This window comes from Hordeum vulgare, chromosome 3H, assembly GCF_904849725.1.
Source record: "Hordeum vulgare subsp. vulgare chromosome 3H, MorexV3_pseudomolecules_assembly, whole genome shotgun sequence".
Classification (NCBI taxonomy): Eukaryota; Viridiplantae; Streptophyta; class Magnoliopsida; order Poales; family Poaceae; genus Hordeum; species Hordeum vulgare.
The window spans coordinates 523080010-523103654 of record NC_058520.1 but is presented as its reverse complement, the minus strand read 5'-3'; the positions used below and the strand labels follow the sequence as shown (position 1 = coordinate 523103654).

Below are 23645 nucleotides of genomic sequence, written 5' to 3'. Positions count from 1 at the left end.
GATGCATCGTTGAAGAACGCCTGAAACGCTTTCCTTGTACAACTGGCCATCAATGATAGTGAACGACTTCGACCTGCGGACTATCTGCCTGGCCTGGACTTCGTCTTCTCGTAATTCCTGCCTCAGGATATATGCAATGATCGGCACGGTCCAATTAGGGATGACAGCAAGAATCTCCATGATCAGATCAACCACAGCAGGTATGTCGACTTCAGTCGGATCTGTCAAACTCTTTGGTTGTACTGGTTCCTGTGTGAAAGGATCTTCTTTGACTGAGGGAGGTGGAGGTGCTCGAGGCAGACGTCACTCGGGACTGGTTTCCGAGTGGATCCGACTTTTGCCAACTCATCAACTGCTTGGTTCTTCAGTCACGGAACATGGTGAAGTTCTAGACCTTCAAACTTCTTCTCGAGCTTCCTCACTGCATTGCAGTATATGGTCATGGTGGGGTTCCTGACGTCCCACTCTTCCATCACTTGATTAACCACCAAATCCGAATCGCCATAGACCATCAGGCGACGAACGCCGAGTGCGATGGCCATACGCATTCCATAAAGGAGAGCTTCGTACTCTGCCTCATTGTTGGAGGAATCAAAGTGTATCTGCAACACATATTTGAGTTTATCGCCCTTTGGCGATACGATCACAACGCCGGCGCCGGAGCCATTCAACATCTTGGACCCATCGAAGAACATTGTCCAATGAGTCGAGTAGATGTGGGTCGGTTGCTGTTGTTCTACCCATTCTGCTATGAAGTCAGCCAGAGCTTGAGACTTGATAGCTTTCTTGGCCTCGAACTTGATATCGCAGTACAACATCTCCATTGCCCACTTCGCCACTCGGCCTGATGCGTCTCGATTGTGGAGGATTTCCGACAACGGAGCAACAGAAACGACAGACACCAAGTGGTCTTGGAAATAATGGGCCACCTTCTTCGCAGTCATGTAAATCCCATAGATGAGTTTTTGATAGTGGGGATACCTCTGCTTGGAAGGAGTCAGGACTTCGGAGACGTAATACACTGGCCGCTGAACTTTGTATGCTTTGCCTTCTTCTTCTCATTCGACTGTAAGAACAGTACTGACGACTTGATTTGTAGCCGCGATATACAGAAGAAGGGGCTCTTTACTGAGCGGAGCACTAAGAATCGGCTGGGTGGAAAGTAGGACTTTGAGGTCGTCGAATGCGACTTGGGCTTCGTCTGTCCACTCGAAAGTATCTGATTTCTTCATGAGTCGGTACAGAGGAAGTGCTTTCTCGCCGAGTCAACTGATGAACCTGCTCAAAGCCGCTAGGCAACCTGTGAGCCGTTGAACATCGTGTATTCTGACCGGCCTCTCCATTCGGACGATGGTCCCGATCTTTTCGGGGTTGACATCGATCCCTCGTTCGGAAACGAAGAAACCGAGTAACTTTCCGCTGGGAACGCCGAATGAACATTTGGCGGGGTTGAGCTTGATATCGTACCTACGAAGGTTGGCGAATGTTTCTGCCAAGTCAGTCAGCAGGTCGGAACCTTTGCGTGACTTGACTACGATATCATCCATATACGCCTCCACATTCCGACCGATCTGGTCGAGGAGACATTTTTGGATCATGCGCATAAAGGTAGCTCCTGCATTCTTCAAACCGAATGGCATAGTGATGTAGCAGAAGCACCCGAATGGGGTGATGAAGGCTGTTTTTAATTCATCGGGGCCATACAGACGGATCTGATGATAGCCCGAGTAGGCATCAAGAAATGAAAAACGCTCGCAACCCGCAGTCGAATCGACGATTTGATCGATGCGGGGGAGCGGAAAATGGTCTTTCGGGCAGACCTTATTGAGGTGCTTGAAGTCGATGCACATTCAGAGCGACTTGTCCTTCTTGGGCACCATGACAACATTGGCGAGCCACTCGGAGTGGTGAACCTCGCGAATGAAGTTGGCTGCCAACAACTTGGCCACCTCTTCTCCGCTTGCCTTCCTCTTATGCGCGGCGGACCGACGCAGGCGTTCTCGGACAGGCCGAGCGGTGGGATCCACATGCAGTCGGTGCTCAGCCAACTCCCTGGGTACACCTGGCATGTCAGAAGGTTTCCATGCGAAGATGTCCCGGTTCTCACGGAGGAATTGGGTGAGATCGGCTTCCTATTTAGGATCGAGGGTGGTGGAGATGTTCGTCGGGGCAGCAGTGGCGTCCGTCGGGTGGATGCTGACCTTCTTCGTCTCTCCCGACGACTGGAATGCAGACTCCGAAGCTAGCTTCTTCGAACGCATCAAGTCAGCGGGATCGACTGTTTTCTTGTACTCGTGAAGCTCGAGGACGGCCATCTGCTGGTCGGCGATTCTTGATCCCTGCTGCTGACACTCTTCGGCCCGCTGTCGATTGCCCGTGATGGTGATCACACCTTTCGGGCCTGGCATCTTTAGCTTCAAGTATACGTAACACGGACGGGCCATGAAACGCGCATACGCTGGGTGGCCCAGAATTGCGTGGTAAGCGCTCTAGAAGTCCACCACTTCGAACATCAGCTTTTCCTTGCGGAAGTTCTTGTCGGAGCCGAAAACGACGTCCAACGCGATCTGGCCGAGTGACTTGGCCTTTCGTCCAGGGACGACTCCATGGAACTGCATGCTGCTCTCACTGAGTTTGGACATCGGAATGCCCATCCCCTTGAGAGTGTCGGCGTACATGATGTTCAAGCCACTGCCGCCGTCCATGAGGACTTTGCGCAGTCGGACTCCCTCCACCACCGGGTCGACGACCAGAGCCTGTCTCCCTGGGGTGGGTACGTGTGCTGGATGATCCGACTAGTCAAAGGTGATCGCAGTCTGAGACCATTTGAGGAACTTGGGGTTGGTAGGGGTGGCCATGTTCACCTCCCTGTTCACCAGCTTCAGTCGACTCTTGCTCTCAACGTCAGCGAAAATCATCAGTGTTGCATGGACTTGGGGGAACGGATCCTCCTTATCCTCCTCATCCTGTTCATTGTCCTTCTCACTCGGTTGCCCTTCGTTGAACCCCTGGATCAGGAGGCGACACTGTCGAGTGGTATGCTTCGCATATATGGGGTTGCCCTCTTCATCCTTCTTCATATGAACCGGACATGGCTGGTCCAGGATGGGGTTATTGAACTGCTTCTTCTTGGGGGTGAACTGAGCCTTCCCTTCGCCCTTGAACTTGGCATTGGTTACGGCTGCAGCTTCTGCCTGCGGAGCGGACGGAGCTTTCTGCGTCTGCTTTCGAGTGTTATTCCCATCTCCATCGGCGACTGTTTTGTGTTTGCCGCATCGGATGCGGTCCTCTTCTTCGCCATTCGCAGCGCGTGTTGCTATCTCCATCATCTTGCTCATGGAGATGTCGCCTGTTCGGCCGAACTTCAGGTACAGATCTCTGTACCGCACGCCTGCCTTGAAGGCGCAGACTGCTTGATGCTCTGTGACGTTCTCCACCGTGTGGTAGAGAGTTGTCCAACGCTGAATGAAATCTCGCAGGGGATCATTCTGCTTCTGGACGCAGTGCTGGAGCTCTACGAGGCGAGCAGGGCGCTTGCACGTCCCTTCGAAGGTCCTGATGAACACTCGGGCCAGATCTGCCCAGCTGTAGATGCTTGAGGGGGCCAACTGGTTCAGCCACGCTCGCGCCGAGCCGTCTAGCATCAGAGGGAGGTGCTTCATGGCGACATGGTCGTCTCCTCCTCCGATCTGGACCGCTACTCGGTAATCATCCAACCACGTTTCTGGCTTGGACTCTCCTGTAAACTTGCTAATTCCCGTCGCCAATCGGAAGTTGGGAGGGATGTCAGCCGAACGGATGGCTCGACTGAAACACTCGGGACCAGAAACGATGGTCCTGCTTCCACTCGGACGGTCAATATCGTAACCATCGCGGTGGGCTCGGCCCCTGTCGACCCTCCGCTGGGCGATATGCCCTCTCGCGTCGGGCCTTGGGTCGTAAGTGCCGCCGACTGAACGCTGATCATCATGATGTCGGGGCCCGTAGGGCCCACCCCGCGGAGGGGTGCGTGAACGGCGACGATCTTCGGGATTTATGGAACGACTGCCTCCTCTGTGTCGCTGATGAGAACCAGGGCTATGAACTGACCGATGCGTATTCGCATGAACAGAACTATTGTAGATCCTGTTGTGCGATTGGGAGACCGCCGAATTTTGCTGCTGCGCCGTGTGCAACAGGGCATGGATTTGCTCGATCCCCCTGCCAGCCTGTGAATCAGTCGGCTGAAGGGAATCGGCTATCTTGGCAGCCGCGGCCAAGTTGAGGAGGGGTGTGCGGAACAGCTCCACGTTGCTACGCCGAGTGTGCCGACTGGCAGAACGGCGAGGCGGACGACGCGCGCCGGACGTTTCGCTGATCTCGTGCTCGTTCCGGCCAGCTTGACGGGGATCTTCATGGGAATTGGCCATGTGTACTTCTGCTGCAGGCCCGCGACCCGCGCACTCGGAAGGAAACTCAGTCGGAACCGAGCCCGAGCGTTGGGACGGCGGGGCAACCACAACTGACTCTAGAACCGCCACTTGTGAAGACGCGTTCTGGCGCGCCTGGGCGTGTTGCACCCAACGCTGGAGCCGCGGACGGCGGGACCACTTGTTGCGGCGCGTGACGGCGGTGTAGGTCGACACCGGAGCCGACTGCTGGAGAAGAAGAATGCCGCGGGCGCCGGCACGGAAGTGCGTAGCCCCGCGGCGGGGAAGCGCCTCGACGTCGAGAGGGGCGTCCCGAAGCCATGTCGAATCGTCGACGACGAAGGAGAGAGCGCCGAAGAGGATCTCGTGACCCATGCTCGAATCTCCACCGGACGACATGACGAAGTGGTGTAGTCGCAAACTCGCCGGAAGTCGCTTAGACGCTTGCCCCACGGTGGGCGCCAACTGTCGTGGGTATAAGCCTGACAGTAGGTGTGTAGGGTACGAAAGGGATGGGCAGAGCCTTAGCTACGGCGAGGTTGTATGAGTTCAGGCCCCTCTGCGGTGGAGGTAATAGCCCTACGTCTCAGTGCTCAGGGAGCTTGTTGTCGAGTGGAATATCGAATACAGTGAATTGCTAACCCTCGCACCAGTGGGGGAGGGTGGCTTATATAGAGTGCGCTGCCCTCCACAACGGTTCGGTGCACAGGGGTGGAGTAGTGGCGAATAAATGCCTACGTTACAGGTAACGTACGTCTTAAATGCTAATAAAGGCACATGGAAACGTATGACCGTTTCCCTCCAGGGGGGTTACGATGCACAGAGTGGAATCCAGTCGGTTAGTTTGATAAACTCCGAATGCTAATTTCCGACTGGACGGTCGAGGATCTGTTATCGACCGGATGGAGGGAACTCCTTAGTTCAGTCGGAACTGACTAAGGGTCTTATCCCTTATGAGGGGTAGTCCTTGGGTTGGACCTACAAGGCAGGCCTATGACCCATACCCTAGGACTATGACCCCATGAATTGCCATATTTTTAGTAATTGCATGTAAATATGATAACTCGACAAAATTAACTCGCAAGCACAAATAAATTATTTTGGCGATTCCGTGTAAAAATGGACTCTCGCATATTTAAAACTGGCAACCGCAAATAAATTATTTTGGCGATTCCGTGTAAAAATGAACTCTCTCATGTTTAAAACTCGCAACCATAACAATTTATTTTTGGTAATCGCATGTAAAAAAAGACAACTCAACATAATTAAACTAGCAAATCACAACAAATTATATTTGACAATCATGTGTAAAATTAACAACTTGACATAGTTAAACTCGCAAGTACAACCTATGTCAACAGTTTGTATCGTGTATAATGAAAATTCATCTTGGAGATGCATGCAGATTAAGAGATGGTAGTGCAATGCGCAACAAGTCAATGGAAAAAAGAATATAGCTGATGAGCTACGATAGTAAAAGGTATAATGGGCAAACTAGTTAGTCATGGTTAAATAATGCAGCTATATCTGTAGCTGGCGTTGTCGCGCACAACTTTGCACGACTACTGTAGCCCGACAATGACACATGCGGTAGCCCAAAACGAGTGTGCACGCACGCGAATCGCGGCGCGGTGCACTATTTTGATTTTCCCATCTTTTCAATATAATTTTGGCCAAAGTTTGTAAAGTTGACTGGAAAACTAAACTAGTCTGCAGAATAAATAAAGGTGGAGAAACATTGTACAAGTCATTAAAAGGTTGCCTACTAAAAATCAAGAGAAACTAAATAAACATAAATAGAAGCCAAAAATGTGACACATCACACCCATCGATAAGACAACCCTTTCTAAGTGGATGGCAGTGGGGACACGGGACATCAAGAACATCCACATATATTCCTCATCATCTCATCCCATCGTCATTTATCTAACTTGGGATGAAATGTCCTCGTACCCATACCCCACTAGGAAACGGGGCCCTAGTATAGGGTCTTCATCCCATAAACAAATATTAATATACATAATATGACAGACTATATTGAACATACACACATATATATATATATACACATACATATATATATATATATATATATATATATATATATATATATATATATATATATATATATATATATATATATATATATATATAGGAAAATGGCTATGTACTGATGTTGTTTTTATCTTCTTAGTGCTGATCTAGATCAAGCTGACTTCTTGGTCTAGGTGGCAGCTGAGGTGAGGACGAGAGGTAGGTTTAAGGTTTTCTTCAGAGTTTTTTTTGTGTTGGCAAGTTTTTGTGAATATTTAAAGGTTGACCAAAATGTAATAGTTAAAAAGCGATTCTTCGATGGGTATTGGGTTTCAGGAATACAATGTCATCTCCATCCTTGTTGTACCATGTGAGGAATAAATTAGTTCGGTAAATATCCCTAGTGCTTATGCTTTCACTTTGTTCGTTGGTATCCACACTTTGCCACTGTATCATCCATGCTAGTTTATTTTCTTTTTCTAGTTTTCTTTTCGTGTGTCTGTTTAGTTTGAGAAAACCCAAAAATATTTTCTTGTTCTTCTTTTTCTTGTTGGGAGCTTTCCCGTGTAAATAGTTTTCTTTTTCTTTGGGTCAAGGTAGAAGATAATGGTTACAATGTTTAGTGGCTCTCGCGTGCATACCTGTTTAGCTGTCAAAGAGCCATATTACTTTGTCTTTCTCCTTTGTGTTTGCTTGCAGATTCCAGCTTTAGTCCAATGCACGAGCACGCTTATTATTGTTCACATCATTCGCTCGTGCAAGTGAAAGGCAATAATGATGATATATGATGAAGTGACTGAGCCTGGAAAAGCTGGTATGAAGTCGATCTATTTTGTTTTTGTAAATATGACTAGCTCACTGTTCCTAGTTCAGCTTTGTTGTGAGAGAAACATGTTTTCAATGACAACTTAGAGATCATAATTTCTGATGTCATGCTTAATTAGCTAGGAGCTTATAATGGGTTGTCTTGGTTGCACACATGAATTTTGAGATGACTATGATGTAGTATGATAGGATGGTATCCTCCTTTGAATGATTCAAGTGGCTTGACTTGGCGCATGTTCACGCATGTAGTTGAAACAAAATCAACATAGCCTCTATGATATTCATGTTCGTGGTGATTTATGTCCTACTCATGCTTGCACTCAATGTTGGTTAATCCCAATGCATTTTGATGAGTGTTGTCGCTGTCTAGTTGGTCGCTTCCCAGTCTTTTGCTAGCCTTCAATTGTACTAAGCGGGAATACTGCTTGTGCATCCACTTCCATAAACCCAAAACTTGTTCCATATGAGTTCACCATACCTACCTATATGCGGTATCTACCTGCCGTTCCAAGTAAATTTGCATGTGCCACTCTCTAAACCTTCAAGAAATAATCTGTTTTGCATGGCCGAACCACTCATGTGGTGACAGGGGGCTATCAGTATCTTCCCTGCTAGGTGTGTTATCCTTGATATGTGTTTATTCACTATCATTCACGAGAAAGGGGCCGGTAATTGGAATGCCCAATTCCATGCTCAAATCGAAAAGATAATTGCAAGCAAAACTCCCCCTAGATTGATGTTGGTATGGACGACACCGGAGGATTCAGCTAGTCGTGGAGTGTGATTGATCGGTGGGGGGAGTCAAAACTTTACTTTTCTGTTTGGGAACCGCCTATAGCATGTGTAGCGTGGAAGATGGTGAAAACTCTTGGTCATTGCGTTGACAATGAAAGCATGCCACCAAAAATTACTATCTCTGCTTTAAAAGCTTGAGCTCTGGCACCTCTGCAAAATAATGCTTCCCTCTGCGAAGGGCCTGTCTATTTATGTTCCTGTTGAGTCATCCTCCTCTTATAAAAGCACCAATTAGAGAGCACCTCTGTCATTTTTATGCTTTGCTTTTAACTGTGATTGAGTATGACTGTGACTGGATCTTCTTTGCCATGAATTACAATGTTTAGTCAGCCCTTGGTCTTTGAAGGTGCTCTGCATTTATGTTTTGCGGTCTCATAAAGAGCTAGCGAGATACCATCTATTCGTACTGCTTCATGATTGTTTTGATTGAAGTGTTGACGTTTGAGACTTATTATTATTTGCTCGCTAGTTGATTATGCCATTGATATGAGTTTACCGTGAGACCTAGATTTGGACTCTAATTTGCATGATTTGAATGGAACTAACCCCGACTAACGTAGTTTTCAGCAGAATTGCCATGGTGTTGTTTTTGCGCAGAAATAAAAGTTCTCGGAATGACCTGGAAATTTACGGAGAATTTTTGTGGAATATATAAAAAATACTGGCGCAAGAATCAGCGGAGGAAGTGGAGCGTGGAGCCCACAAGCCCACCAGGCGCGGGCCCCCTGGCCGCGCTTGGCAGGCTTGTGGGGCCCACAAAACTCCACCGCCTCCAAATCCAGCTCTATTTAGTCCATTTCGCCCGGGAAAAAATCGAGGAGAAGTGTTCATCGCGTTTTACGATACGGAGGCACCGCCACCTCCTGTTCTTCATCTGGAGGGCAGATCTGGAGTCCGTTCTGGGCTTCGGAGAGGGGAGATCATCGCCATTGTCATCACCAACCTTCCTTCATCGCCAATTCCATGATGCTCTTCACCGTTCGTGAGTAATCTCATCGTAGCCTTGCTGGACGGTGATGAGTTGGATGAGATCTATCATGTAATCGAGTTAGTTTTGACGGGGATTGATACCTAGTATCCACTATGTTCTGAGATTGATATTGCTACTACTTTGCCATGCTTAATGCTTGTCACTAGGGCCCGAGTGCCATGATTTCAGATCTGAACCTATTATGTTGTCGCCAATATATGTGTGTTCTTGATCCTATCTTGCAAGTTGTAGTCACCTACTATGTGTTATGACCCGACAACCCCGGAGTGACAATAGCCGGACTCACTCCCGGAGATGACATAGTATGAGGAGTTCATGTATTCACCAAGTGTTAATGCGTTGGTCCGGTTCTTTATTAAAAGGAGAACCTTAATATCCCGTAGTTTCCATTAGGACCCCGCTGCCACGGGAGGGATGGACAATAGATGTCATGCAAGTTTTTTTCCCTAAGCACGTATGACTACATACAGAATACATGCCTACATTACATTGACGAACTGGAGCTAGTTACATATCTCTCCGTGTTATAACTGTTGCGTGATGAATAGCATCCGGCATAATCATCCATCACCGATCCAATGCCTACGAGTTTTTCCTACTGGTCCTTGCTACGTTACTTTGCCACTACTGTTGTCACTGCTGCTACTGTTACTCTGTTGCTACTGTTGTTACTTTGCCGCTACTGCTGTCGCTTTGTTGCTACTGGTTACTGTTGCTAGTGCTGCTATCATACTACCTTGCTACTGATACTTTGCTGCAGATACTAAGTCTTTCAGGTGTGGTTGAATTGACAACTCAACTGCTAATACTTGAGAATATTCTTTGGCTTCCCCTTGAGTCGAATCAATAAATTTGGGTTGAATACTCTACCCTCAAAAACTGTTGTGCTCCCCTATACTTGTGGGTTATCATCACTCGCCACGTCGATGGGTGCTCGGTCGACTACCGTGATAGAACTGATCAGTCATGTGAAAGCCTGCCGAGTGACAAAGTTAGAACAAACGAAAACAACAAGCAACAAAGAAATTCACTCGGTTCAAGCTCGTGAAGCTTTACCTCCTTCGACGGCAGCTCTGCGGAGAAGGGTGACACCAACTTGGTGCCCCTGGGGTTTTCTCACAGAGGTGTAATAGCCTTTAGCTTTTCCTCCAGTCGCTCTGCCCCGATCTCCTCCAGGTGAACGCGAGTCAGATCATCCGGACCGCTATACATCCACATGGGACGGGCCCTTGCGTGGAGAGGCTAGATCCTCTGCTTGAAAAAGACTTCTAGGAGGTCCATCCCATTGATGTTATTCCGCAACAAAGCAACCAATGCTATCATGAAGATATCTACGTCTGTTATCTATTCCTTCGATACAGACAACGAGGGAGCCGATCGAATTTGCTCTGGCGAATAAAGCGGAAGGCCCGATTGACCCTCACCGATTGGGACATCCTGGAAGTATAACCAGGTGTATTGCCAACCCTTCACGGAATCAAGGAAGGACACATGAGGAAAACTACTCTTACCCATGAGTTGGATTCCTAGGCCACCGCAAAGTTGCACTACATGCGTTTTCCCCCCGACTGAGAAGATTTTTTCACTATCATCACTCGGCACATGAACAATTGCTTGAATAATCCCCAATGTGGATAGCACCCATTGAAATTCTCACACAGAGATACGAAAGCAGCTAAGTACGAGAAAGCGTTGGGGGAAGGTGGTGAAGCTGCACGCCGAAAAAGTCGAGGAAAGCTGGGAAGAATGGATGCGGGGGCAGGGAGAAACATCTTTCAATGTGGATGACCAGGAGCACCCGCTCATCGCCCCTTGGAGAGGGTTCTAGCTCGCCTTCATTCGGCAGCTGCCACCTTCCCGTAACCACCAAGCCCTCGCTCTCCAGGTCCAGCATTCGATCCTTGGAGACCCGGGATGACATGCAGTTGCGCTGGATCCACCCTGTTGGAAGCGCCCCAGCACTCGAAGAGGAACCGTGCGAGACTTTCTTGGCCCGCTCGGCTCTTGCAGTCGCACCTTTAGCCATGCTGCACGACGGTTGAAGCTTTAGAATGATCCTTTATCCTAACAGGGAAAGGTGGTTTCTCAATGTAAGCACTAGGAACAATAGGATCATTATAGGCAATGACTTTCTCTTCAACTGGATTGGGTTTAACTACATTGACTTCTAAGGGAGGATGATATTTAAACCACTTCTCTTTGGGGAGATCGATATGAGCAGCAAATGATTCACACAATGAAGCTACTATCTCAGAGTCAAGTCCATATTTAGCGCTAAAATCATAAAAAGTATTTGTTTCGACAAAGGATTTGACGCAATCAAACTTGAAATTCATACCTGACTCCTTACCTTCATCAAGCTCCCAAACTTCAGAGTTGCGTTTAATTCTTTCCAATAAATTCCATTTGAAGTCAATATCTCTCTTCATAAAAGAACCGGTACAAGAAGTGTCAAGCATGGTGCGATCATCATGAGAGAGCCGAGCATAGAAGTTCTGAATGATAATTTCTCTCGAGAGCTCATGGTTGGGGCATGAATATAACATTGATTTAAGCCTCCCCAAGCTTGAGCGATGCTTTCTCTGTCACGAGGCCAAAATTTTAAATATAATTCCGATCACGATGTACTAGATGCATAGGATAATTTTTTTGATGAAATTCCAATTTCAACCGGTTGTAGTTCCATGATCCAATATCATCACATAGCCTATACCATGTCAATGCTTTATCCCTCAAAGATAAGGGAAAGGCCTTATTGTTGACCTCATCCTCGGGCAAACCTGCAAGCTTAAATAAACCACAAACTTCATCTACATAGATTAGATGCAAGTCTGGATGTGATGTTCCATCTCCTGTAAAAGGATTAGCCAGTAGTTTCTCAAGCATACCCGAAGGAAATTCATAGCAAATATTTTCAGTAGGTGCAGCAAGTTGAGGAGCAACTCCTTGTGCTTCCGTTCGAGGTGAAGATACCCCGAACAAGCTCCTCAAAGGATTAGTTTCCATAGTGACAAGTGAAATAAATTTCAGCACATTATATAAATGTTTCCTTACCAATTTCCACTTACCAAAGGCGCTTCACTCCCCGGCAACAGCGCCAGAAAAGAGTCTTGATGACCCGCAAGTATAGGGGATCTATCTTAGTCCTTTAGATAAGTAAGAGTGTCGAACCCAATGAGGAGCAGAAGGATCTGACAAGTGGTTTTCAGCAAGGTAATCTCTGCAAGCACTGAAATTATCGGTAACAAGTAGTTGTGTGACAAGATGATTCGTAGCAAGTAGCAAGTAACTAAAGTAACAACGATGCAGCAAAGTGTCCCAATCCCTTTTGTAGCAAGGGACAAGCCTGGACAAAGTCTTATAGGAGGTAAAGCGCTCCCGAGGACACATGGGAATTTCTGTCAAGCTAGTTTTCATCATGTTCATATGATTCGCGTTCGCTACTTTGATAGTTTGATATGTGGGTGGACCGGCGCTTGGGTACTGCCCTTACTTGTACAAGCATCCCACTTATGATTAACCCCTCTCGCAAGAATCCGCAACTATGAAATAATAATTAAGACAAAGTCTAACCATAGCATTAAACTAGTGGATCCAAATCAGCCCCTTACGAAGCAACGGATAAACTAGGGTTTAAGCTTCTGTCACTCTAGCAACCCATCATATACTTACTACTTCCCAATGCCTTCCTCTAGGCCCAAATAATGGTGAAGTGTTATGTAGTCGACATTCACATAACATCACTAGAGGAGAGACAACATACAACACATCAAAATATCGAACGAATACCAAATTCACATGACTACTTATAGCATGACTTATCCCATGTCCTCAGGAACAAAAGTAACTACTCACAAAGCATAATCATATTCATGACCATATAGGTAATGAGTAGCATCAATGATCTGAACATATAATCTTCCACCAAGTAATCCAACTAGCATCAACTACAAAGAGTAATTAACACCACTAGCAACCTTACAAGTACCAATCGGAGTCGCGAGACGGAGATTGGTTACAAGAGATGAACTAGGGTTTGGTGATGAGATGGTGCTGATGAAGATGTTGATGGTGACGAGTCCCCTCCGATAAGCGGAGTGTTGGTGATGACGATGGCGACGATTTCCCCCTCCGGGAGGGAAGTTTCCCCGGCAGGACAACCCTGTCGGAGCTCTAGATTGGTTCTGCTCAAGTTCCGCCTTGTGGCGGCGACGATTCCTCCCGAAAGCCTCTTCCTCATTTTTTCTGGAATGAAACCCTCCTTATAGCAAAAGAGGGGGCCAGAGGCCCAGCAGGGAGCCCACAAGCCCCCTAGGCGCGGCCAGGGGGTAGGTCGCGCCTAGCATGCTTGTGGCCTCCTGCTGGCTCCCCTCTCGTACTTCTTTGGCCCAATATTTTTTATAAATTCCAAAATAAATCCTCGTTGATTTTCACGGCTTTTGGAGTTGCGCAGAATAGGTATCTCAAACTTGCTCCTTTTTTAGGCCAGAATTCCAGCTGCCGGCATTCTCCCTCTTCATGTAAACCTTGCAAAATAAGAGAGAAAAGGGATAAGTATTGTACCGTGAAGTGTAATAACAGCCCATAAAGCGGTAAATATCAACATGAAAGCATGATGCAAAATGGACGTATCAACTCCCCCAAGCTTAGACCTCGCTTGTCCTCAAGCAAAAGCCGAGATCAATAAATATGCCCACATGTTTAGAGAGAGAGGTGTCGACAAAACAAGATACGGACATGTAGGCATCATGATCATGTTCAAAACAGCAATATCATCATATAATTTATCATGCTAAAGTGATAATTCCTTCACAAAGTAAAGTAAGGATCAAGAACCTTACTGAGAATTAACAACCAATAGCCTTTAGTCATTGAAGCAATTGCAATTTATCATAACATTAGAAAGATTCAAGTAAGAGCTTGTAAAGCAAATCCACATACTCAATCATCCGTTTGCCTTCTACAATTGCTACAACTCACGTGGTACTCATGAGATCAAAGTTTCACTCGAACACAAAGAAAGATAGGGGCTTATAGTTTTGTCTCCCAACCGTTTACCTCAAGGGTAATGTCAACAACAATAATTCATGAATACTTACCTCCAAGTTGACATATGAATATAGGTCTTTCCCTAGCATATGACGTTAGCCAAGAAAAAGGAGAAATAAGGAATTGGTGTAGACCACCATGACTCTTTCAAGGGCAAAAAGTAAAGGTACAAGATAGGACCTTCGCAGAGGAGAGCAGAGGTTGTCATGCGCTTTTGTGGTTTGGATGTGCGACCTGTTAGTGTGAAGGAACGTCACTTTATATTGCCTCATGTGATAAAGAACTTTATTATGCAGTCCGTCGCTTTTATGCCTTCCTCATCACAGGTTCGTACAAAGCTTATTTTTCACACACTAATAGATCATACATATTAAGGGAGCAATTTTTATTGCTTGCACCGATGACAACTTACTTGTGGGATCTTATTCAATCCATAGGTAGGTATGGTGGACTCTCATGGCAAAACTGGGTTGAAGGTTTATGGATGCACAAGTAGTATCTCTACTTGGTGCGGGAGTTTTGGCTAATAAGGGATGGAAGCAATCGTCACATGCTAAGGGATCTCTAATCATATAATCATTGTTCGGAACCAAGCAAGCATAATTCATTATGTTGTCTTCCTTGTCCAACATCTACTTCTAAGCATGCAATAGTTTAGTGAGTGTTCACAATCATAGACGGTGTCAAAGATGATATATTTATATGTGAACCTCTCCTTCTTTATCACTTCCTATTAATCGCAACAATGACCAAGGTCTATGTTTGTCCACCCTCAACAAGTTTCAATCATCATTCTTTTTATATGTGAAGCCATACTTCCCATAAGATCATTACATGATCTTTCATGCTTTTGTTCTTTTATCATTCTTTTGATCATGGCATGAGGCAAAGCCATTAACTAAGACACTCTTTATTATATGGCTCACGAGCTCGAATACATCGGGGGTGACACAAAGTAAAACTCAAGCCTAAAACACTAAGAACTTTATTCTACTAGAGAAAGATAAAACCAAAAAGGATCAAACTAAGAAAAGGTAAAGGCAAAAGATGTGATGGTGATACAATACCGGGGAAACTCCCCCAAGCTTGGCACAAGACAAGGGGATTGCCCATACCCATGCTTAGTTGTCTTCCTTTGGAGGTGATGGTGGTGGAGTTGTTGCAACATGGGTTTGATCCTCCGTATTCCAAGGCATAGGTGCTCCATCATCGAAAGATGACCGAGTCTTCGGAATCCTAAAATCTGCAGCCAACCATATTGGTTTAAATCTATACTCATACTCACAGTTTTAGTTCTGCGGTCATAGATCTTGGCTTGGAGGTGATCAATTCTGTCATAGAGCCTGGAGAGGTGCTTCCCGATGTCATTGGCATCGATATTGTGCTTGTTGGTGAACTCCGTGATCATCATGTGGTTGGCGTTGATTCCACGCTCCACCATCCCTTGGCACTTGAAGACTTGTTGCTCCATTGCTTCGAGCCTTGCCTCCACGCTTCCAATCTTCTTGGGCCCCTCAACATCATGGATGTGCAGCATCCCGTCACGCGTCTCGATAGATTGAGGGGTGTTGCAGCACTCCTGCGAGGTAGGGATTGATGACCTTCTCGAAGATCTTGTCCTTCGGAGCTTTTGGGGACGCCATGGCGATCTAGATGTGCAGTAGAAACAGGCTCGAAATGAAAACAGAGGAAATTTGCGTGATACGAGGGTTACCTTTCGGGAGAATATATAATGATTTTTTTCTGACCAGAAGGAGTACTCCGCAAGAAAACGGAGTCCGGGAGGCACACGAGGTGGTCACAAGCCCCCCACGCGCAGCCAGGGGGTGGCCCGCGCCTGGCAGGCTTGTCGCCTCCTCGTGCGCTTTCCGGACTGCTTTAAATTTTTCTATTTTTTCAAAAATTCCAAAACGGAGAAAAATTCCTACTAGAAAAGTTTTGGAGTCGGTTTACTTACCGAATCACATACCTCTTCGTTTTCGGAGTCAGAAACAGGCAGATAAATATCGCTTATGTACTCCTACGGAGTTATGGTATTGGTAATATTGCTTTCAACATTTATGGGAGTACCTGAGATATAATGCTTGATTCTCTGCCCATTTACCACTCTCGGAAAATTACCTTTCGTGTTGTTGATCTTGATAGCACCGGAACGATATACTTCCTCAACAATGTAAGGACCTTCCCATTTAAAGAGAAGCTTGCCTACAAAAAATCTTAAACGAGAATTATATAGCAAGACATAATCACCTACATTGAACTCACGTTTCTGTATCCTTTTATCATGCCACCTCTTAACCTTTTCTTTGAACAACTTGGCATTCTCATATGCCTGAGTTCTCCATTCATCAAGTGAGCTAATATCAAATAACCTCTTCTCACCAGCAAATTTGAAATCAAAGTTGAGCTCTTTGATTGCCCAATAAGCCTTATGCTCTAGCTCAAGAGGTAAATAACATGCTTTGCCGTAAACCATTTTGTACGGAGACATGCCCATGGGATTCTTATAGGCAGTTCTATAAGCCCACGGTGCATCATCGAGCTTCGTAGACCAATTCTTTCTAGACATATTGACAGTCTTTTGTAGAATTAGTTTAATCTCTCTATTGCTTAGCTCTACTTTACCACTGGACTGAGGGTGATAGGGAGACGCAACTCTATGGTTGACATCATACTTAGCAAGCGTTTTACAGAAAGCACCATGAATGAAATGTGAACCACCATCAGTCATTAGATATCTAGGGACTCCAAATCTAGGGAAAATAACTTCTTTAAGCATCCTGATAGAGGTGTTGTGATCAGCACTACTAGTTGGGATAGCTTCTACCCACTTAGTAACGTAATCAACAACAACTAGGATATGAGTATACCCGTTGGATTTTGGAAAAGGTCCGATATAATCAAAGCCCCAAACATCAAATGGTTCAATGACAAGTGAATAATTCATAGGCATTTCCTGACGTTTACTGATATTACCTATTCTTTGACATTCGTCACAAGACAAGACAAACTTACGGGCATCCTTGAAGAGAGTGGGCCAATAGAAACCTGATTGCAATACCTTGTGTGCAGTTCTATCTCCCGCATGGTGTCCTCCGTAAACCTCGGAGTGACACTTCTGTAGGATCCGTCCCTATTCATGTTTAGGTACACAACGTCTAATAACTCCATCTACTCCTTCCTTATAAAGGTGAGGATCATCCCAAAAGTAATGTTTCAAATCAAAGAAGAATTTCTTCTTTTGCTGGTATGTGAAACTAGGTGGTATATATTTGGCAACGATATAATTTGCATAATCAGCATACCATGGTGTACTCGTGAAGTATTGATGACATTCAATTGCTCATTAGGAAAGCTATCATCAATAGGTTGTGGGTCATCAAGAACATTCTCCAACCTAGACAAGTTATCTGCTACGGGGTTCTCAACACCCTTCTTGTCGACAACATGCAAATCAAATTCTTGTAGCAAGAGAACCCATCTGATAAGTCTAGGTTTAGCGTATTTCTTTTCCATGAGGTACTTAATAGCAGCATGACCAGTGTGAATAGTGACTTTGGAATCAACTATGTAAGATATGAACTTTTCACATGCAAACACGACTGCTAAAAATTCCTTTTCAGTAGTAGCATAGTTTCTTTGGGCACTGTCTAGAGTTTTACTAGCATAGTGAATAACATTCAACTTCTTATCAACCCTTTGTCCTAGAACAACACCAACAGCATAATCACTAGCAACACACATGATTTCAAAAGGTAAGTTCCAATCAGGTGGTTGAACAATAGGCACAGTTATCAAGGTCTTCTTAAGTATTTCGAACGCTTCCTCACAATCATCGTCAAAAACAAAAGGAATATCCTTTTGCAAGAGATTGGTAAGAGGCCTAGAAATCTTAGAGAAGTCTTTAATGAACCTTCTATAGAAACCAACATGACCAAGGAGACTTCTTATACCTTTGATATCTGTGGGGCATGGCATTTTCTCGATTGCATCAACCTTAGCCTTATCGACTTCAATACCTCTTTCAGAAATTTTATGTCCTAAGACGATGCCTTCATTAACCATAAAGTGGCACTTCTCCCAATTCAAGACACGGTTGGTATCTTTACATCTCTACAAGACTCGATCAAGGTTGCTGAGGCAATCATCAAAAGAAGACCCGTAAACGGAGAAGTCATCCATGAAAACCTCAACAATCTTTTCACAAAAGTCAGAGAATATAGCCATCATACATCTTTGAAAGGTGGCAGGTGCATTACATAAGCCAAAGGGCATACGTCTGTAAACAAAGGTACCGAAAGGGCAAGTGAAAGTGGTTTTCTCCTGATCAGATTGTGCAACAGGTATTTGGGAGAAACCAAAATAACCATCTAGAAAGCAGAAGTGTGTGTGTTTAGACAGTCTTTCTAGCATTTGGTCGATAAAAGGCAAAGGGTAATGATCTTTCCTAGTGGCCTTATTCAATTTTCTAAAATCCATCACCATCCTATAGCCAGTAATAATCCTCTGTGGGGTCAATTCATCCTTATCATTAGGGACAACGGTAATACCTCCCTTCTTAGGGACGCAATGCACCAGACTCACCCAATCACTATGAGCAACATGATAGATAATACCTGCTTCCAGGAGCTTTAGTATTTCTTTTCTTACTACCTCTTTCATCTTAGGAGTTAATCTCCGTTGATGATCAGCAACTGGTTTAGAATTAGGATCGGTTTTAATCTTGTGCTGGCAGAGAGCGGGAGTAATGCCTTAAGATCATCAAGAGTATATCCAATAGCAGCACGGTGCTTCCTCAGAATTTTTAGTAACTTCTTTTCTTCATGCTCTGAGAGGCTAGCACTAATAATAATAGGATATATCTCTTTTTCATCAAGATAAGCATACTTAAGAGTATCAGGCAACTGTTTAAGCTCGAACACAGGATCACCCTTTGGTGGGGGTGGATCTCCAAGCAGTTCAACATGCAAATTATTCTTAAGGATAGGATATTGTTCAAAGATAACTCTATCTATCTCATCCCTTTCATCCATATGCATATCATTTTCATGCTCAAGCAAGTATTGCTCTAAAGGATCAGTAGGAGGCACGGCAATAGAAGCTAGGGCAATAATTTCATCCTTACTAGGCAACTCTTTTTCATGAGGTTGTCTACCAAACTTGGAGAAATTGAACTCATGTGACACACCTTCAAAGCCAACAGTGACAGTTTGCTTCTCGTAGTCAATATGAGCATTGACAGTATTGAGGAAAGGTCTGCCAAATATGATGGGACAAAAGCTATCTTGGGTGGTAGCAAGAACGAGAAAATCAGAAGGATACTTCGTTTTACCACACAAGACTTCAACATCTCTAACAATTCCCAAAGGGCAAATAGTATCTCTCTTGGCAAGCTAAATAGTGACATCAATGGGTTCTATCTCGATAGGTGCAATCTCGTCTTTGATTTCATCATATAAGGATCCAGGTATTGCACTAACACTAGAACCTACGTCACATAAACCATGATAACAATGATCTCCTATCTTAACAGAAACAACAAGCGTGCCAACAACAAGCCTATGTTTGTCTCTAGCATGCGGTTTAGCAATTCTAGCAGCATCTTCACAGAAGTGAATATCATGGCCATCAACATTGTCGGACAGGAGATCTTTGATAATAGCAATGCTAGGTTCAACTCTAATTTTCCCAGGGGGCGTAGGTGTTCTAATGTAACCCCTACGTATCACAGTTGAAGCTTTAGAATGATCCTTTATCCTAACAGGGAAAGGTGGTTTCTCAATGTAAGCACTAGGAACAATAGGATCATTATAGGCAATGACTTTCTCTTCAACTAGATTGGGTTTAACTACATTGACTTCTAAGGGAGGATGATATTTAAACCACTTCTCTTTGGGGAGATCGGTATGAGCAGCAAATGATTCACACAATGAAGCTACTATCTCAGAGTCAAGTCCATATTTAGCACTAAAATCACAAAAAGTATTTGTTCGACAAAGGATTTAACGCAATCAAACTTGAAATTCATACCTGACTCCTTACCTTCATCAAGCTCCCAATCTTCAGAGTTGTGTTTAATTCTTTCCAATAAATTCCATTTGAAGTCAATATCTCTCTTCATAAAAGAACCGGTACAAGAAGTGTCAAGCATGGTGCGATCATCATGAGAAGGTCGAGCATAGAAGTTCTGAATGATAATTTCTCTCGAGAGCTCATGGTTGGGGCATGAATATAAAATTGATTTAAGCCTCCCGCAAGCTTGAGCGATGCTTTATCTGTCACGAGTCCAAAAATTATAAATATAATTCCGATCACGATGTACTAGATGCATAGGATAATTTTTTTGATGAAATTCCAATTTCAACCGGTTGTAGTTCCATGATTCCATAAGAAAAGTAACAACGGTGTAGCAAAGTGGCCCAATCCCTTTTGTAGCAAGGGACAAGCCTGGACAAAGTCTTATAGGAGGTAAAGCGCTCCCGAGGACACATGTGAATTTCTGTCAAGCTAGTTTTCATCATGTTCATATGATTCGCGTTCGCTACTTTGATAGTTTGATATGTGGGTGGACCGGCGCTTGGGTACTGCCCTTACTTGGACAAGCATCCCACTTATGATTAACCCCTCTCGCAAGCATCCGCAACTACGAAAGAAGAATTAAGACAAAGTCTAACCATATCATTAAACTAGTGGATCCAAATCAGCCCCTTACGAAGCAACGCATAAACTAGGGTTTAAGCTTCTGTCACTCTAGCAACCCATCATCTACTTAGAGGGTGTTTGGATCACTAGTGACTAGAGACTAGAGACTAGTAGTAGTCACTTTTAGTAAGTAAACCTCCAAACACCCCTGACTAATGGGTGACTAAAACTAGTTTAGTCCCTAGTCACCCCACCCCCAACTAAAAGTGACTAAAGTCTCTCCTCTAATTAATTAGCGGGCCCATCGGCGACGCATCTGCCGCCCCATCCCATTCGCACGCACGCAGGGGGCAGCAGCTCCCCTTTCCACTCCACCGCTCCCCTTTCCACCGCCGCCGTCGCACTCCGCCGCCGCGGCAGCACTCCGCCGCGCCGCTCCCGCGTCCGTACTCCCTTTCCACCGCCGCCGCCGCCGCACTCCCGCCGCGCCCGCAGCACTCCGCCGCGCCCGCAGCACTCCGCCGCGCCGCGCTCCCGCGTCCGTACCATGGACGGCGACGGCGAACTCCCCTTCGATTTCTTCTCGCAAACGACGTCTTCCGGTGCTGTGGCGCACCACATCAGTCAAGCTCTGGACGTGATCATGATTCCGATAAGAAAAACACTGGTAGTACAGCCACGATGGAGGAAAATCGAATTGGAAAATCTCATAAAAGAACACAATTCTTGTTTCTACACAGTTTCTGTCCTCCAAGCTCAGAAGCAGAAAATGCATGAGGAGATAATACTTGTTCTGTTTTCTCATACATTTTTCATGCTACTTGTTCATGCTACCTGTTCTGTCATATTTATCAAAAATAGTACAGTATCTGAAATAGTACTTGTTCTGTTTTCTCATACATTTTTTTAATAGAGGCCAAAAAGCAACGCTAACTGGACAGAGAGAAATACATTGACTTTATGTGAAATAGCTTGTGAGGAAATAGATGCTGGCAATTACGCTGGTAGAGTTTGGAGCCTTCAGGTGTACAAGAATATGAGGGAGAAATATTGGGAAAGGGCAAAGCTGTGGCATCCAGGCAGGGAATTCAAGAACAAAATAACTAATTTGAAGGGCTTGTACAATGATTGGGTATGGTTGCAGCAACAAACCGGCTGCGGCCGCGGCTCAGATGGCGAAGTGACGGCAACTGCAGATTGGTGGGAGAAAGAAATCAAGGTATTTTTGCTTATATTCTTGCTCCCTCTCCTTCAAGTGTTCATGCTCCAATGACAGAAGATATATATGCTGATTTCTTTCTATTATTTCTTTTCAGGACAGACCAAATCTCAAGAAATTTAGAAATGGTAACCCTGAGTATATGCCCCTGTTACATGAGATATTTCATGAGGTCGCTGTGGATGGTTCATCTGCTTATATTCCTGGGACAGAAGATTGTTTGGAGTTAAATAATGATGATGACCTGGATGGCAATGAAGGCTTTGTGTCCAGCCCTATGAGTACCAGCACTCAAAAGAGAGGGAGCCGCTCAGAGTTAAGGAGTACAGCTAGTAGTCCTTCAAAGAGAAGCAAAACTTTAGACAACATGCCTCGTACTCAAGGCAAAACTCGGGGTCCATTTGTAAAATATATGAAGGACATTGAAACTAAGTTGGAGAAGGAAAGTGAGAAAACAGACTCTATTTTGCAGGCTCTTGTGAACCAAGGCAATGAAAAGGTTAGGAAAAGTGAGGAACGTGCTCAGTCAGTAAAAAACTGTCAGAACCTTGCCATTGAGTGTGGAGCATCAGAAGAGTCAGTTGAGTACTTTGTTGCTTGTGATTTATTCAAGGAGAAACACAACAGAACTGTCTTCTAGAACATGAAGACCCCTGAAGCTAGGTTGATATGGTTGAAGAGATGGTGCAGGGCGAAGAACATGTATGCAGCAGATGGCGAGATATGAAGGCAGAATGATCTATGTCAGCTAGTCTTGTGTCTTGAGTCATGTGTGTCCTCTTGTGTCTTGAGTCATGTGTGTCCTCTTGTGTCTTGAGTCGTGGATGACATGATTTGTGGACTAATGTGTCCTTAATCATTATGTTTCTGGACAAATTATTATCTACCAATCCGTGTATTTGCATGTGTTGATGATATGTTCATTATGTCTGTAGACTTCATGATTTCTATTTGTTTGTGCTTTTCTTGCAGAATAAGGATGAATCTAGTGATGAGGACAGTACAGACCAAGATGATGAGTCTAGTGATGAGGACAGGACTGATGAAGATGATGACTCTAGTGATGAGGAAGAAGAATATACAAGGACCAATAGAGTGCTAGCACTACTTCAGTTGAGGCGGCAGAGGCTCAACAAACTAGGTATGGTCGCCCACATGTTTGGTATGTACTACATGGATCGTTTCATGGTTAAAGGGGAAAGGAGAATTTTAAAATCTAAAGAGTCTGGATATGAATGGGTAGTGAGAACTCTAGGAAACAGAACATATTGCTACAAAATGTTTAGGATGTACCCACCGGTGTTTGATAAACTACATAATCTGCTAGTGGAGTCTTATGGACTGAAGTCAACCAAGAAAATGTCATCAGTTGAGAGTTTAGCTCTCTTTTTATATATAGTTGGATCTCCCCAATCTATTAGACATGCTGAGAATCGGTTTATCAGGTCCATGGAGACAGTCAGTAGAAAGTTTAACAAAGTTTTGGAATGTATGGTTAAGCTTTCCATTGACATCATTAAGCCACGAGATCCTGAATTTAGAGTTGTCCATGAAAGGTTAAGAGGTGCTCAGTGGTACCCATGGTTCAATGATTGCATTGGAGCAATAGATGGGACTCATGTGCCGGTTGTGGTGCCACCAAACAAGGTTCCACAGTATTTAAGCAGACATGGTTACTGTA

The 23645-nt window shown here is 44.9% G+C and overlaps 1 pseudogene; it reads left to right on the top strand.

Moving 5' to 3' along the window:
- Positions 1 to 21292: 21292 nt before the first annotated feature.
- On the top strand, positions 21293 to 22691 carry LOC123441963 (annotated as a pseudogene).
- The last annotated feature ends 954 nt before the right edge of the window (positions 22692 to 23645 follow it).